The following is a 16,692-nucleotide window of genomic DNA, read 5'->3' on the forward strand; positions in this document are numbered from 1 at the left end:
ATCCCACTAGGTAGATGGGTCACCCCAGCGTGCCAGGGTCATCTGGGAAAAAGAAATCTTAATATAGAGAATGCCTCCATCAAATTGGACGATTTTCAAACCTGGGGCCATTTTCTTGATAGTGCCGCCCTTGGGCAGGTGGCCCTGGACCGTATATAAATGCAGGCTGAACAAGCCTTTGGGGACAAAGCAGTAAGCAGATGTCTTCCTCTGTGGCTTCGTTCTAGTTCCTGCCTTGCTGGAGTCCATGCCACACCTTCTCTGGACAATGGCCTGTGACATTTATGACAAATTTAGGACATTAATGACAAATCAACCCTTTCCTCCCTGTGTAGCCTTTGGTCATGGTCTTTATCATAGCAATTGGAAGCAGACTAGGACACCTTTCAAACCACTAAGAGTTCTGTGTGCTAGCAATATAGTTTTTGGTTTTTTAATAAAGCAAAATTGCATTTTGTTGTTGTTGTTGTTTTTTTTTTTCAGACAGGGTTTCTCTGTGTAGCCCTGGCCTCAAATTCAGAAATCTGCCTGTGTCTGCCTCCCAAGTGCTGGGATTAAAGGCGTGCGCCACCACCACCTGGCCGTGCCTGGTTTGTTTGGTATCTTCCGAGGGCTGGTCCATCCTAGATAATATCAGCATCCATTCCCCTCTGGGCCTTCTGTCTCCTTTCTTGGGGGCCTCTGACTGTGGATGATCTGCTTTACCAGACAGTCTCAGATCTCTGTGTCTCATACTTCACTTTGGCTTCATCTCCCCAAGTCTTTATTTTGGGCATGACAATGGGAAGCCAGAGGCCCCTAATGCAGGCATGCACTGGAGTACGGCTTTGATTGGTCTAGGATTGCTCTCTCCTCCCTCTCCTTATCCTCTTCTTCCGCCTCCTTCCCTTCCTTTTCCTCTTCTACCCTGCTCCTCTTCTCTTTTTGTTACAAAGCTTGTAATCTCTTATCTTTTAAAATCAATAAATCAATATTAATCAATGAATTAATTTGGGATAAGGTATCATGTGCCCCAGGATGGCCTTGAACTTACTATGTACCTGAGGATGACTTTGAACTCCTGATACTCTAGCCTTTACCTTCAGAGTGCTGGGATTACAGGCTTCTGCTCTTAATAACTAGTTTATGCAATGGTAGAGCAGAACCAGGGTTTTGTGCATGCTGAGCAAACACCCTTCCAGCTGAACTACACTTCCAGCTTAATAATCTTTTCTCTTAAGATGCCCTGCTTTGACCTCCTCCTCTGTCTGTCCGCCTGAAAGTTCCTTTATTTGTCTTGTCTATATTTGCTGTCTGTCTCTCTCATCATTTTTATTTCCCAACCCCAAGAAGGCAGATGTTCATAACAATTGTCAGGCTGCACATTGCTGCCATGTTTGACACAGCTGGCATGTCCACGGGGTTGTTTCTTCCTTTGACCTCTTATTTTTTCCTTAGTGTCTTGCCTGAGTCCATTTGAACTGTTATAACAAAACACCAGCAACTGGGCTCTTACAAACAACAGAAGTGGGTCACTCACCGGTCTAGAGGTCGAAGTCCAAGATCAAGACACAAGCGTATTTAGTGTCTAGCCAGGGCCTGATAGAAGCACAGTTACTTTCCAAGGTTTCTTCTGAGAGCAGTTTTCTTCCCTAGAGTTTCCTCTATTTTCTTACTCTACAATTAAGACGCAAGAGCTCAGCCCTTGGTGATTTTGCAGTGCTGTTAGTACACAGGTGATGTCCAAGCCTGTGGCTTTATGCTGTATACAACCCTCACATCTTGATGGCTTGGAACAATGTTTTGATTCTCTCTCCCTTGCTTTAGAATGTCCATCATGAATGACCAAGAGTATCTACTCATTATGGCCACTCAGGAGCTCAGGACATCCGCACCACCATCCCCTCAATGAGAAAATGGGACATGGTGATTTTTAGGACATTTAGCCAATACAAGTCCCATGGCTATCCCCATTTTCACAAAAGCAGGAAGTATGCCTTGTGCTAAGGAAGTGAGCCAGAGGCCTTACAGCAAATTGCTCAGTCGTGAAAAGCTTTTCAGTTTTGTGCCAGGATCTGGAATCTCTGCTAAACTGCAGACCATCATTAACCTGTCCACCAGCCACCTTCTTCCGGATTCTTTGAAGTCACTACATCCAAAGCAAAACTGTGAACTTATTTCCCATGCTTCCCTCTGTCCAGTTATTCTGTGGCCTACTTTAATGCCATCCTGATGAGGCACCTGCTATTCAGGCCACAGACTTGGAGGCATCTCTGAGTCTTGACTGTTCTCAACCCTGATGGCGTAATCTATGTGTGAATCCCAATGGCACCTTAATTGAACTACATAGGGATCGTGCTCCTTTCTTATTCATTTATTACAGATACTCCAGTCCACAAAAGCCTATCATCTCTTGCATGGGGCACACCTTGCTACCATCTCTACCTGCCTGTAATCTCTCCATCCTCCTGAGGATGAAGTGATACTTCTGAAACATCATCATACCATGATCCTCTGGGGCTCACAGCCTGCAAGTGTCTTCCTATCTCATAGCCATAGTTTGTTTCGGTTGCTGTGATAACACTAACTTGACAGAAAGCAAGTGACATGAGGAAGGGGGCTTTGCTTGAGCTTCCAATTCCAGGACACGGTCCCTCATGTGTGCAAGTCAAGGCAGGAGCTTCAAACAGCTGGTCATACATGCCTACAGTCCCTAGCACAGAGAAATGGATCCACGTGCATTGGGTTGTTTGCGTGTGTTCAGTTTAGCTTCCTCATGCCTTGGGTCCCCTTGCCTAGGAGTGGCACTGCCCACAGTGAGCTGTGGTTTCCTATATACATGCATGAGACTCTTCCCCAGGTAATCTCTAGGTTATGACGTCATGTTGATAAACCTGATGATAACACTGGTCAATACAGAGTGCCATCACAGGCAGCCAGATGCTGCACGTTCTCCCCTCCCCCATCCCAGTCCCATTTCTGTCTACACTCCCCTTCCTTTCTCCAGTCTGGCTCCTCCTCTGACACAGCAGTCATCCTCCTGCCTCAGACTCCTTACACAAGTACTTCTCTGTCCCTGGAAAAATTCTTTGATCTAGTGTTCATGAAACTTGCTTTCTTATCTTTCTTTTCTATTTAAATGTCATTAGAGAGACAGAGATGACGCCAGCCTCCTTTTCTGCCCTTGGTTGCTGTCCCTTCTTCTGCCATATTCAGGGTTACTTCTGTTCAAGCACCAGGAAAATCATACTTATTTTTCGGGAGGGATGTTTCCTCTCCTCCTTGAATGTTAGCTCCAAGAGTGACAAAATTGTATGATTTCCTAGGTCTGTGTTCCCAATAACTAGAATATGTTACACACTTGGTAAATATGTGCTGGGTCAATAGTTAGGATAAGCAGTGATCCAAGATATCTAACATAGGGTAGGAGGGATGGCTCAGTGGGCAGAGTGCTTGCTCTGCAGGCAGGAGAATCTGAGTTTGGAAACACAGCATCCTCCTCAAAGGATGGGTATGATAGCTTGTACCTGTAACCCTGCACTGGGCGGATGGAGACAGGTAGATCCCAAGGGCTTACTGGCTAGCCAGTCTGGCAAAATTGATGAACTCCAGAATCACTGAGAAAAAAAGTTAGGAAAAAAGGAAGACATCTGCCCTGACACTGGACTCTGAGTACCACATGTGATTGTGTATGCAGGCACGTACACACACAAGTGCACATGCACACTCATATACCACATAACCCTGCGTGTTATCTAGTGCTTCATACATGGCTTGCTTTGAGTTTGGAGTCTCCACACTTTGTGAGATGTTATAAACACCTTTAGATGAGAGGAGATGGGACTCCCAGAGGCCCCACGGGAGACAGATACATGGTGAAGTGCAGACCCAGTTGCAAATCCTTCTGCCTCTGGGTCTGCTCCCGTAGTCGGCAAACTCTAATGACTCTGCCCTGCCACGAGTTTGGCAAACTCTCTAGTGAGCAATCTATTAATGCAGCCTTAAATTAGAACCTACAAATCAGGAGGGATTAATAATTAAACACTACCATAAAGAAAACTAGACAGACCTGGAAGATGGTAAGCTCTAAATGGTGTAGAAAATATATTTGGGAATTGTCTTAGTTTTTAGCCTTTCATCTTGGATGTAAAACCACCCAGATGAACATTGGCTGTACTTAAATAGTGAATATATATATATATATATTTTCTATATATCAGTGTGCCAGCATAATTCAGTGCCCTTGACCAGTTCTAAGGGGGAAAAAAATCTCTGGGCAAGAGTGTTGCTGACCAGACTCTGACCCCAAGGAAATTGGCTCCCTGAGGGCACTACTATGCTGAATGCTTCTGATCTAAGCTGTCTGGTGGCGTAACTGGAAAGTTTAGAGAGTGCTGTGTCATTCTGAGCGTATCCTGTTTCCATGGAACAAGAGCACCGCTGGCTTCGTGTTCTCCAAACAGCAGCATCTCTTATTCATGGGGTTCTTTCTCTGAGGGGCCATTGATTATTGATGTGCCTCACTGTTAGGTAAAGGCTCCTGTCACACTAGACAAATACTCCCCAGTGTTTCAGCCTCGCCTCAGTGGGCACAGATGTCCCCGTGGCAGCTCTCGGGGGCACTCATTCAAGGCAACTGGAGGATAGTTGTGTTCAGGCACCTCCTCAAAGGCAGAGCCTTTGCTATGGCTGGATGAATAGTAGAGGGGTCAGGTGATCTAGGGGAAGGAAAAAAGGGACATTGGAAGTGACTGTCATTGGGATTATTGGCTTGGATTTGGAAGATTGCTTAGTGGAAGGGGAGACTCACAGGACCTCTTTCCTAGGGGTCATATGATGGCTAAGGAATCGCTGGCTGGAGGACATCTTGGTGATAGAGATGCTATAAGCTGTGTGGGAGACAGGCGTTCTGGAGATGTCCTGGCAATCACCAGTGCTTCTGTGAGCCACAATAAACCTGTTTAACAAAGGAGAAGGAGAACAACCGTGAACAACAGCAGCCCGACTGTCAACAGCAGTTCCTCAACTTGGATAGGCCTCACTGGGTTGATATTTCCCACTTCAGATTTAGAATGAATTAACTGCACAAAATTTTCCTCATTGATTTCTCAGAATATTGTGGGGGAAACTGCTTCTGTGTGGCTCAAAGAAGTCATTCTTTGAGATAGTAATTATCTTAATAGCATGCTATTAATGCAAAGGTATTTTAATAAATTTTTCCAAATTTCTTGTGTTAATGTAGGAGAAAATAATATTGGCCAACCTTAGCATTATTTCCAAAGACACCAATATAGTCTTTACATAACTTCTTTCTTTCTTTCTTTCTTTCTTTCTTTCTTTCTTTCTTTCTTTCTTTCTTTCTTTCTTTCTTTCTTTCTTTCTTTCTTTCTTCCTTCCTTCCTTCCTTCCTTCCTTCCTTCCTTCCTTCCTTCCTTCTTCCCTCCCTCCCTCCCTCCCTCCCTCTGTCCCTCCCTTCTTCCTTCCTTCCATCCTTCCTTCCTCCTTTCCTTCCTTTCTTTCTTTCCTTGTTTTTCTTTCTTTTAGTTTCTGGGACAAGGTCTAGCCACGTAACCTAAGCTGACCTCAAACTCATGATCATCCTGCCTCAGCTTCTCAATGGCTAGAGTTGCAGGTATGCACTGCCTTATTTATCTTGTCTTTGGACATTTTCTTAAGTAGGAAGTAAGGGTGACCATGGCTAAGCCAAAGCCTGGCTGTGTTTAGCAGTGTGCATCCCTGACAGTTGTCCCTCTGCTTGTAGGGGTCCTTACATCTCTTTTTACAAGTCTGTAACCTCTCTCAATGCTAACATTATACCATAAGGGGGAGGGGAAACACCTCTTTCAGTACTCAGAACTCAGCACATTAAGAAAACCTGGGAAACCCCATAAAACCACCTTGTACAAATTACCCAGAAGAATGATAATCATACTGACTGAAGAAGGTTTGAGTTCACAAAAAGTCGTTAAAAATGAATTTTCTTGTCAGAACATAGAGTCCAATATGACATTTCTTTCCAGTCTCCAGCCTTTTCATTCAGAGTCCGGTAGAGTTCGTGCTGAGGGAGTGGAGCAGAAACTAAGCCCTGCTCAGTCACAGTCTGTATTTCTAAGGGCAGCCATGTCTTATTCTTGGTATTCAATGCCTCATCCATATTTCTTAGAGCCACTGGTGGGCATCTCAGCCTCATAGACATGCATGGGTTGATTCCTGGAGCATAGGTTGTCCCTATTGCTGTTGATATATTGATATTCTATTTTTTATTTTTATTTTTGGTAGTTTTGAGGCTCACTTTCACAATGCACAGATGCAGTGGCTCCGCCCCTTCCCTCCTGGTTGGTCCTAGCTGAAGCACTTCACTCGGAGAGACCCCAGAGATAGTCACTGTGCCCGAAGTGGCAGCTGGAAAAGATTAGGAAAAAAATCCCTGCAGATAAAGGGGAGCCAGGGCTGAGCAGTAAGGGCGACAGTTGGGAGATTTAAAGGACACGGCCCCTCAGCAGCTGAGAGGATAGCAGTCGCCAGGGAGATACTGCTCAGGAGATAAGCAGCTGCGTACTAGCTGTGGAGATATGCCAAAGGGGATAAGAAAAGCAACTGGTATGAAAGCGTGAACGAGCAAGACTTTGGAAGCGCCTGGAATCCAACGTGCATGTTGGGGAAACGGCACATTCTCAGGTCTTCGGTTTTAAGGGTAGCAGGTGGGTTCTGAATGATGCGGTGAACCGCATGCCTTGGCTACTTTATGCTGCATTGAGATCAAATGTTACTGTCGGCAACATCGACGACCTTCTGTAAAGGCTTTCCTTACTTTGCAGCCTGTGGCATTCAGTTCCACCCGTATCCACTTCTGTTTCTGTGTTCTTGTACACATACATGTGTGCTAATGCATGTGCATATCTGTGCATGCATGTGCACACGTGAAGGCCAGGAGCCAAGCTCAAGTGTCATTGCTCAAGGTCAAAAAAATCAAATCTCCTGATTCTTTTGGGACCAGGTCTCTCATTGGCCTCTTAGGCTCGGCAGGCCGCCATCTGTCAAGCCCCAGAGATGCTTCCATCTCCCCATTGCTGGGATAACAAGCACAGGAGACCATACTTGGTTCCTTTTCTGTGGGCTCTGAGGATTGAGTTCAGGCCCTTGTGGAACAAGTACTTTATACCAGCTGAGCAGACGCCCTGGGCTGACTTGCATTTATCTTTATTTTATTCTTACTAGAACCTTCGACTCTACAGATACGTAGCATCATTAATCACAGCAATGGTACGTTTTTGCCCAAATTCACAATAGATTGAGGTCATCGAGACTGAGTGGTTAGCATAATAAATAGTACTGTCAGGAAACAGTCCTTGCCGAAGAAACCAAAGAAAAATATAACATTCTACGATTTTTATTAAGTGTTTTAATCGTGTAGAGAACTTGCCTTAGGCGCTTCAAATTCAGTTTTGAACCTAGTACTGAAAGTTCATTTATCAGGCTCTCTGTAGAATTTCTGACATGGTTCCCATGGACACAAGAAAAGCTTGTCGAGACGAGCCAGCAGTCGGTCATTTTCTGGGCTGTCATTCCTGGCAGTTCACGCTAACCTTCCTTTAAAATGAAGGTGATGTAGGAAGCCTGCTATGCAGTATAATGCCCTTGGGTGTATTTAGTATCTGCTGCAAATGAACACTCAGCAAGTGGTCATCCCGAGGAACAGTGATAAGACAGTATCCAGCTTGACATCAACTACAGCCAGCATCTCTGCTGAGGCACACGCAGGCGACATAGCATGGCTGTAGAAGGAACAGGGAAACCCTCAAGCCAAGTGTCTAGAAGAGAGGTGTCATGCTCACGGTTCCCTTACACCCACAGTTACCCTCTGAGTCCTCCAGGGACTTCAGACTCACCCTCTCCTTCCCAATCACTCTTTCTCACTTTTACAGTGACGGCCACCATGCTGCCAGGCACCTGCTAAACACTGTCCACTTTGATCGATGATGGAGCGGGAAGAGTGCTTAACATTATTATTGATGAAGAAGGGTTTTTTTCTTTTTAAATATGGTCCCCAAATGAGAAGCAGGAACCAAAGGTACAATCAAAGGTCAATAAAATCAGGCCGAAGTTGTGGCTAAGGCTGATTCACTTGAGCAAAGCTGTGGGCATCTTACTGCCCTCTGGAGTCTTCTGTCTCCATCGCCTATGCTTCAAATCCACGCAGGAAATTTCTCTCTGTGAAGTTGGTGGTTGCCTGGCTGGGATTGAAGGTAGGGCTGAGAGCTCTGGGGAAACCACCCCAGAGGCTCGTAGGGCTTGTTAAAGAGATGGGTGGGAGACAGTGTTTGAGCTGGTGTGCACACAGTATTGCTGTTAGCTGCCCTGTGATAACATCTATCCCCATTGTGGTGACAGATAGAGAAAAACAATTTAAAAGGAAAAGGGATTTGCTTTGGCTCACAGTTTGTGGTATCTCAGTCCATGGTCGACTGTCTCCACTGCTTTGACGCCAGACATATCATGGTATTGGGACCACGTGGAGAGGATATTGCTGACATCACAGTGACCAGGAAGCTGAGACAATGATATAGGAAATGGTGAAGGGAGTGACCCACAGAGGCCCACACCTTTACACTAGGCACTATTCTGTCTAGTTTAGCCTCCCCATTGTTCATTAATTGTTAGATAACCAGTGATCAGTGCATTGATTGGCTCAGGCAGAGTCCTCATGACGAAATCATTCCCTTTAAAGCCCTTCAGCTGGCCACCAAGCACATGGTCTTCTGGAGGCTATGTGGAGCTAAGTCAGATATTGAAATCTTGGTTCTGAGAAATCCCCAAACCCTAATTTTTGGAAGGCTGCTCAGTGCTGTTTTTATAGTCTTTTTTAAATGAAGTAATGAGACACTTTTGCCTTCCAGTTGTTATGAGGAGTAAACACAAGAGCCCCAGACATAGTAGAGGAGGGGAGTCCCATTCTTACAACCTGTCTGTAACTTCTCCATAGCCTTTCATCAATAGGACGCCATTGAGACTAGAGACACAGAGTGTACAAATAAAGACATCAAGAACCTGAGTTTCTCAGCCATAAATGATTTATTTTTGTATGTGTGTTTTAATGTATTTGGGCCTCTGTGTGTGTGTGCATGTGTGCGTGCATGTGCACACGTGCATACATGCAGGTACACATTTGTGTACCATAACTGTCTGTTTCTAAAGCTTTCAGTTAAACAAATGTATCCAATTTTTAAAAAAATGCCTAGCCCTTTGCAAACATAGTTCGAGAGCTCAGTTAGCTAAATATAGGTTTATCATATGATCCAGAAATCCTACTTCTGGGTATATAGCCAAAGGAAATGATGCCAGCATGTTGAATAGACATTTGCATTCCATGTTGACTGGAGTACAAATTCATGCTAGCAAAGATCTGTAATCGACCTAGGTGTTCGTCAGCAAATGGACAGATAAAATGTCGCATACATAGAGACAGGCCTCTGAAGAGGAATTCTGTCCTTTTTGACAACAGGATGACTGCAGAGAACACATACCAGAAACCAAAGGCCAGACAGAGACAGACACATGACACGTGTTTCCTGATCTCACTTACACATGGACTCTAAGAAAGCCCAATTCATGTGAGAAGAGAGGACAATGGCGGCGATCAGAGGCTCTGTGTATGTGTGCACATGTGCCATGGACCACAAGGGGAGAGGCAGGGGCGGGACTGCAGGGTGGGGCATATGCAAATCCAAGAGTACCAAGTCTTCCACCAGAGGGAAGGAGTCCTGGGAATCTATCTGTCTCAGAATTTAACTCCTTTTCTATTCTCAATCTCTTTTTGTCTGATAAAACTTTACATGAATTTAGGTAAATAGGTGTACAGAGTTGATACACCACTCCCACATTTACTGACAGTAAATCATAAAGAGGTTGGTAATGAAATCATTCTTTGGTATACACAGAAGCTCATCACTCTTGAAAAATGAAAGTAAAACTTGCCTGCTAATGAGCTAGATGTTTGTTTCTACTTATGTAATAATTAAATCTTGGCTAATGTCCATGCTGCTGGACACAGACCATCTTCAGTGCTTCCTGGGATGGATTGATATTCTGATTTCTGGATTGTCAATGCTGAGGATTTTCTTTCTGATAAATAAATAGCAGACATGGCAGAAGTGTATTTAAGGTTATTTCAGAAATTGTTGAAAATCCTGTCCTGATCCCAGGCCAAAGTCACTTAATTTTAATGAAATCCAAGTTAGCAATTCAAGCAGTGTGTGTGTGTGTGTGTGTTTTCATATGTGTAGATGTAGGTTTGTGTTATTATACCATGAATGTGTGGAGGTCAGAAGAAAGTCTTGGGTATTTGTCATTTATAATTTGAAGATGGGGTCTTTGTTGTCAAATTGCTTTGTTCTCTCTCTCTCTCTCTCTCTCTTTCTCCCCCTCTCTCCTCCTTCTCTTTCCCTTTACTTCTTTCTTTCTCTTTTTTCTTTGCTTCTTTTTCTCTCCCTCTCTCTACTTCTTTCTCTTTCTCTCCCTCCCCCTCTTCCTTTCCCCTTCCCTTCCCTTCTCTTCCCTTCCCTTCTCTTCCCTTTCCTTTCCTCTTCTTTTCTTTCTTTTGAAACAGTGTCTCTCCATGTAACTCTTACAGGCCTGCAGATCACTATGTAGCCTAATCTACCTCAAACTCACAGAGAGTCTCCTGCCTCTGCCCTCTGAGTACTGAAATTAAAGGTAAGCATCACCAGGACCTGCTTTCAAATACAAAATTTGAAGGTCAAACATTCAAGCCCAATCCAATTCAAAGATGTATTAATCTGACATTGGCCTGTAAGTCATCAAAAGAGAAAAAGCATTGAGAGGCTTCGTTTCCCACAATTAAGCCCTTCCGCTGCTATAAGAGCAGAAAGCTTTGTGGGGACAGTAAAAGCACTGGCATGCGCAGTCTGCAGCTAGGGTATCCCAACAGTGTTTGCTGGTAGTGTGTGCTTGGCATGGGCAGTGTGAAGCAAGCACACGCAGACCAGGGCGAGGCCATGGGATGCACACAGGTAGCGCTGCTGGAGACGCCTCAGGCTCATCAAGCATTTGAGTTGGAATTAAGTTTTCAGAGTTGGGTGATAGGTTTGTTTTTCTTGTTTTGTTTTTGTTTTTGTTTTTGTTTTTCAAACCTTCTAGCTTAAAATAAGCTAGATGTGGTGGCTCAACTGTACTTGCCTTGCTGAGGGGGTGGAAACAGGGGAATGAATGTCAGGCATTTGTTGGCCAACGAGCGTAGCCTACTTGCTGGGTTCTAAATCAGTGAGAGATTCTGTCTCAAAAGGAAAAATAAGAAAAGAAAGGGAAGGGAAGGGATGGGAAGGAAAGAGAGGGGAGGGGAGGGAAGGAGAAGGGAAGCAAATGGAGGGGGAGTGGAGGGGAAGGGAAGAGGAGGGAGGATAGGGTAGAGTAGGTGTTGCCTTGGGGACAACACGTGAGATTGCCCTCTGGCCTCCACTCAGCCATGCGCACATCTGCACACACATTTGTTTCCACACACCACCCACAAAATAACAACAACAACAACAACAAATAACAAATTTAAACTAACTACTTTCCTTCTTAAGTGACTTTACTGAAAACTCAGAAAGAAACTGTGCATCTAGTTGCTATGCATCAGTGATTTCCTGAGCTACCTTTGGCTCAAGGACCTGGGCCCCTGGGGGAATGACCAGCTCTGTTCCTTACACAGCACCTCAGTGTATCCCTCAGTTCACGCTGTCCAGCCTACGCCACGCACTTCCTTTCAGTATCCATCGCCTAGTTTTAGCAGATGGATCTAACTATAGTTAACTCCCTTTTCATTTGTTGTCTTTGAAGACTGGGTGTCCTGTATCCCAAACTGGTCCGGAACTCCATATAATCAAGGATGACCTTGTATTTCAGGCCCCCTGCCTGCTAGGGAAGCTCTCTACCCACCAAGCTGTATCCCCAGGCTCCATCCTTTTATTTGCATCCTTTCCTCTAATTTCGAAGTACAAATAAATAACTTAAGTGAAGAGATAGCTCAGCATGGTAGAGCACTGCCTACTCTCGCAGAGACCTAGGTTCAATTCCCAGCACCTACACAGTATCTCACTATCATTGGTAATTCTAGTGTCAGGGAGACTGAAACCTCTTCTGAATTTCTTAGGCATCAGGCATGCATGTTGTGCATATACATACATGTAGGCAAACATTCATACACATGAAATGAGTAAATCTCAAATCATTGATATTAACGTTCCCATAAATGGATACAGAAGGGAAGATGTGTACACACCCCAGGATTCTCTGAGCAGCATCCTGTGTCTCTTCTGCCTCACCTGAGGCATCTACAAGGGCAGGTGGCAGAGCCATGGCATTGGAGATGTGAGTAAGTTCATCTCTGGGAGACACTGACAGAGCAGCGCTGTATAGTCAGCGCTAAGTTGCATGTTTCTATTTGGCACACCATGCTTTTGCATTAAAAAAAAAAAACATCTCTTAGAAGTTAGTTTCTGATGTGTGCCCTTCTGTGGACATACTCTTTGGATGATTAGATCGGGCTTTGTATCCAGACCATGCTACCACAGAATAGGAATTACCTCTTCCATTGGTGCAAAAGTAAATGATATGTACTCTTTTATCCAACCTAAAGCACATTAATAGCTTAGTGGCACATGCTGGTTATAAAAAGGCAATGACATTTGTCTTCTAGGATGCAAGTGACAGGAGAGACGAGAGCTCTATAGATATCATCTTTGAGGATGCTGTTGGGTAAGACGGGTCAAAGTCTGTGGAAGGGGGCAGACAGAGTGACTTTATGTCAAATCCTATCATTTTTTCTTACCTAAAAATACCAAAGGCTGTGCATGCATGGTCTTGTTTCTTCATATGATTTATAACTGAAACTTCAAAGAAACCCTGAAATTCAGGGGCTGGCGAGATGGCACACAGGGTTGGCCATGCATTGCCTTAAGTTCAATCCCTGAAGTCCAAGGAAGGTGGAAGGAAAGAGCTGATTTCATAGGGTTGCCTTCTGATCAGAACCACAGTGACATGTCATCTCCTCTCAGTTAAGAATGCTGTCATGATAAGAGAGAGAGAGAGAGAGAGAGAGAGAGAGAGAGAGAGAGAGAGAGGGATGGAGGAGAAGAAGAGGAGGAGGAGGAAGAGGAGAAAGAGGAGGAGGAAGAGGAAGAGGAAACTAGGAAAATATTGAAGTGGTAGAGTGTTTGCCCAGCATGAAGACCCTATGTTCAATCCCTAGCACTTCAAATGAATAAGTAAATAAAATGTTGGGTAGAGGAACAAAAAGAGGACTCTTATATATACTGTAGTTGGTGGGGATGTGAATTATCCTAGTTACTCTGGTCAACAGGATGGAGGGTCCTCACAGTTAAAGTGAGAACTACTGACTGCCCCAGTCAAGCTCTTACTTCATTTGCCAGAGGAAACTGGATATCAGCGTTACAGTAGAGACATCCGCATTTCTGGCTTTCATAGCACTGTGCAAGAACAGATGTGAAACCGCTATGAGTTGACTTCAATCATGATATATAGTCATATATATGCACATGATGCCTATATGTGTTTATGGGAATGCTATCAGCCTTACTCCTGTCATTGACAACAACCAGGAGGATGCTAAGTGAAGTAATCCTGGCTTTCAAGGACAAATAAAATCTAGTGTCATGCACATGAGGATTTAGATTGATGTTGCATTAATAGAGGGGAGAATGGTGGTCAGGGAAGGCTCTGCTGATTAGCTAGAGGTTAGGATAGGGAGAGGTTGGACAACAGATACAAAGTTATATTTACACCGGGGGAATGAATTCTAGTGTTCTATTGTGCAGTTGGGTGATTAAAGTTAATAATGTATATTTCAAAATGGCCTAAGCTATTCACTGATGTACATTCAAAATACCCTGAGAGAACTTTAAATATTTTCGCCATGGCAAATGATAATTACTTTGAGATTCTAGATATGTTCATTACCTTGATCCCATCATAACACTATATACTTACGTGACAGAAAACATCCTGTTTACCCCATAAATAGGTACAATTATTATGCCAATTAAAAATAGCAGAACTCTTAAAAGAGCTTGCCATGCAAGTGATTGCACACACACACAAAAAAATCACTATTAAACTGAAAATCCCACTCAGAACCAACACCCAAAATGAATCTCTTTTATACAAAGTGCTCAAGCAGAAACAAAGTTAGAATCTCCATGGAAACAGCCTGGGACTCTTGAAGGAGAAGCGAGGACAAAAAGTGAGCATGAGAACGCATTTATTTATTTAATTTTTTTTTTTTTTGTTTCTCTTCACCTCTGCCCCTTCCGAGCCTCGGGTTGTCATCTTAATGAGCGTTTTTTTAAGACTCCAAAGGAATTAAGAAGAACAACATTTGACAGGAGTGAGGAAAGGGCTAAATATAGAGCCTCTGTGAGAGAAATGTATTCTGTAATCTTTGCATCTACTCCTCCTTCCCCTGTCTGGTAAGCTCTCTCTCTCTCTCTCTCTCTCTCTCTCTCTCTCTCTCTCTCTCTCTCTCCCTCCCTTTCCCTCTGTCTCTCTCCTTCTCCTCCTCTACCCCTTCTCCTCCCCTCCCCCTTCTCTCTTTCTCTTTCTCCATCTCTCCCTCTTCTCCCCTCTTCCCTCGTTACCTTTGTGTTGCTGTTACTGTTCAGTTTGCCTACTGTATTACTTGGTTATTGTTTGCTTGGGATGAGATGAAGATCACACCATGGAACACAATTTTGTCTTCCTTAGAAGGGTTTGTGTAATCAGACATCTGAAGCCGGTTTCCAAATTAATATCGTAATATCGCCTCATTAGGACCAGAGACGAAGCTCAGCGGGCCGAGGGCTTGCCTAGCAGGTACAAAGCCCCGGGTAACAGCTCCAGTATTGCACAAAACCAGATGTGGTGGTGCACATACCCCTGCAACTCAACACTCAGGAGGTGGAGGCGGGACGGTTGGCAACTGGTGGTCATCCTTGGCTAGGTGAGTTCATGACTAGGTTGAGATACAGGAGACCCTGTCTCAAAAACACAACAGAAAACACAAAATAACAACAGCATCCCCCAAAAAAAATCCTCAAACTATACCGTCTTAGCCCAATTTTCACTTGCCCCAGTACTCCATTGTTTCTACAAAGCTTTCTTATCAGTTAGTCTACCACATATCTTCTCTTGCCTATACCACAATAACCCAGGCTGGGTATGTTATGAAGAAATGAGGTTTGTTTTGGCTCATGGTTCTGGTCTGACATGAAGACAGCCCAAATTGTGATGGCTTTCTTGCTGGCAACCTTGAGGCACTGCAGAGCATCGTGAGGTCAGAGGAAGGGAGTTCACAGAAGACTTAAGCAAAGTGGTTGGCAGAGCAGACCCACTTCTTGATAAGCCATCAATGCACAAATCCACGAGTGGGTGATTCTATTGGAGAACAAAGAGTCTCATTCTCCTGAGGATGACACCTGGACTTGCCCCTTAGCATCTCACAGTGAGGATTGAATCTCAACCCGATTTGCAGAAGAGACAAGCTGGAGTCTTCTCTCATCTTCTCATGCCATGTGAAGCGGAAAGGCTATGGTGGGTACCGTTGACTCATGACTTCAGTGTATCAACTCGCTGCTAGGCAGTGAAGCCAGGACTCGCTCCACATCCTGGATCTGATTCAAGCCCTCTCAACTACCAGTGGCCTTCCATGTCAATGTGGACATTACAACATGGCATCTCTTTCCTTTTATTAGATATTAATTTTTTCATTCTTTATAGAAATCTGTGCATTAGTATTACAAAGTACCAATTTCTCTCTCTCCCTCCCCTCCCCTCCCCCTCATCATTATACATCAGGGAATATTCTAAGGAAATGTAAATGTACTGCCTAGTTAAAACAGGTGGACGTTTGCCTTTCCTGAGTCTGGCTACTTTTAATAAGCTCTCCCTGGAACTGTCTGACCCATTTTTAATCATAAATCAAATATTACTTCAAGTTCATCAATGGATGGCTTGTTGAGGACCAAAGTGACCTCTCATAAATCTGGAAAATTAAAATGTTCACTAGGACATCAAGTGGCTCGAAAACAATTCTACTGGTCGTTGATAATACCTTGGGGTACATTTCCACCTCCTCAGGGGGAGACGCCACTGTCTCCATTTTCAATTGGAGTTTGAACCTGTGATGGTTCCAAATTGGAGGATGGTGATAAAGCGCGATGCGCTGTTCATGCACTTTGTTCTTGCTTCTATTAAAAGTTATCGGAGTTCAAGATACACCACAGATATGGGAGACATTAGGAACAAAAGAGTTCAACAAACTATCCATAGTAAAAGGAAAATAACAGATATTCTTTAAGATCATCCGCAGACAGTCACCCCCTTGACATTTCAACACATATTGCTCATTGGTTTTCTAATGGATACTTTATTAAGACATTACTGCATTGTCGTTAAAAGGTAAGGCATGGGGACTTTCTGTTTGGGTAACCACCACTATAGTGCATTGAAGCAATGGTCCCCATGAATTTACTCCCTTATTGTCTTTGGCTTAGCACTGAAGGACTGCTATATTACCCTTTTGACTATTAGAGGCTGACATTTCTGTTCCAATAGACTATATGAGAAGTCTGAAAATATCACAGACAGAGGGGGTTACTAAACATAATTTGGGACCTGGTGGTATAGACCTCTAGGGAAGGCTAAGGTGGGAAGATCTCA

The sequence above is a fragment of the Apodemus sylvaticus genome, chromosome 14 (assembly GCF_947179515.1).
Source record: "Apodemus sylvaticus chromosome 14, mApoSyl1.1, whole genome shotgun sequence".
Taxonomy (NCBI): domain Eukaryota; kingdom Metazoa; phylum Chordata; class Mammalia; order Rodentia; family Muridae; genus Apodemus; species Apodemus sylvaticus.